Consider the following 1,938-nt stretch of genomic DNA (forward strand, 5'->3'; position numbering starts at 1 on the left):
TTTATCCGTGATCACATTATTTATAGGTTTGGAATTTCACAAACGTTAATGGTAGATCACGGAACATCTTTGAATGGGGATCAAGTGAACAAATTTTTGAGCGAGTTTGAGGTTAAATTAGTAAACTCCACACCATACTACGCTCAATCCAACGGACAAGCGGAATCTTCTAATAAGATTTTAAAAAATATCATCAGAAAGATGATAGATGAAAACGCCAGAAATTGGCACGAATGTCTGAACAAGGCCTTATGGGCTTATAGAACATCACCTCGGTCAAGTACCAAAGTTACTCCTTTCCAACTTATTTATGGACAGGAGGTCGTTTTGCCTATGGAAATCAACGTGCAATCGATTAGAGTGTGCTTGCAACATAAGTTGAACGATGATGAGTATGCCGAATCACTAGTTCAAAATTTATTGAGTTTAGACGAATTAAAGTTGGACGTCTTAGATAGATTGCAAGTTCAAAAGTAAAGAATGGCTAAGTTTTATAATAAAACAGTCATAGCCAAGTCGTTCAGCCTAGGTGAACTAATTTGGAAGACGATACTCTCTTTGGATAGCAAGGATCCAAAGTACGGGAAGTAGTCGCCCAATTGGGAAGGACCATACAAAATAAACAGTGTGTTGCCCAATGGAGCGTATCACTTGGAAGATTTAGACGGCACCAAGCACGTGAGATTCATTAACGGCAAATATTTGAAAAAATATGTTCCTTCTTTATGGGAATGTGAACAGATAAAAATATAATCAAACAAGGTCAGAGCGAAATACGTTCAAATGAAGTCCTTTATTATTAAACGTTCATTAGAAAAATACAAAAAATACAAATAATGGATGTTCTACAAAATACAACTAAAGTAAGATAATCTCCAGGTTGATCGCTGAATAAGCTTCACACCGCCTTCCTAAATGCATCGCTGCAATGGTGGGATCGCCGAGTAAGAGGGTGTGCTGGCCTCACCACCTTCCTAAATGCATCGCTGCAATGGCGAGCAAAGAGACTGAGAAGCACTCTCAGCAGGCAAGCTGAGAAGCACTCTCAGCAGGCAAAGTAGCCCACAAGCAGCCCAAAAATTTCCTTCCATCATTGACTCCTTGTGAAGAACAAAGAGACGATGGGAAGAATTTTGAAGGTAAAAACTTCGCTGCTAGCTAGAAAATATTTCCTATACCTCCCACACCAAAGGTGACATCAAGGTAAATAGAGAAATGGGCGGACTAAACAGTTCATTTTGGATCGGATTGATTGACAGAATGCCAAGTGATGGCAGCAAATTAGTTTCGAAGAAGAAAATGAAGAGATGATGATAGAAGATGGAAAATGCGAAGTATTTATAGGAGGGTGAAGATGAAGAGACAGAATATGAACAGCCACATTTCTGCCTAATAAACGGAATTAAATAGCCCAAAGTTTTGGGAAAAGTGGTGGAAATATCAAAAGAAAATGGACAAGATTTTTAGCACAAAACAGTTAAATGCTTAAAGAATTGACAACTAAAAAAAAAAACAAACGTCAAATAAATGCACAAAAAGTTAATGTTCATTAATGATGAACAAAAGAAAAAAGACATCATATGTCTTAATTACAGTCTACCCCATACTGAACGAATTCGTTCCCTAAGTTTTTCCCAATTCTCGTTCTGTCGAGAGGAAGTGATGTTCAATTCAGCCGCGACATCATCATCAACTTCCAAATTCTTGTACTGCTCGACCAAAGACTTAGTTCGCTCAATTCCCTGGGAGGCGTTGCGCTTTTTAGTAGCCATTCTCGCCCTGCAGTCGTCCATTTTGGCTTGAAGTTCCCTCATCTGAGCAGCCAAGTTAACCATCAAAGAGTCTTCAACCATGACTTCGGAAGAGATTTCTTTCAACTCGTCCTCAGCCTTGTTAATCTCCATACGCAAAGACTCTTTCTCAGTTACGGCTCGAAGA

This window comes from Olea europaea, chromosome 13, assembly GCF_002742605.1.
Source record: "Olea europaea var. sylvestris chromosome 13, O_europaea_v1, whole genome shotgun sequence".
NCBI classification, from domain to species: Eukaryota; Viridiplantae; Streptophyta; class Magnoliopsida; order Lamiales; family Oleaceae; genus Olea; species Olea europaea.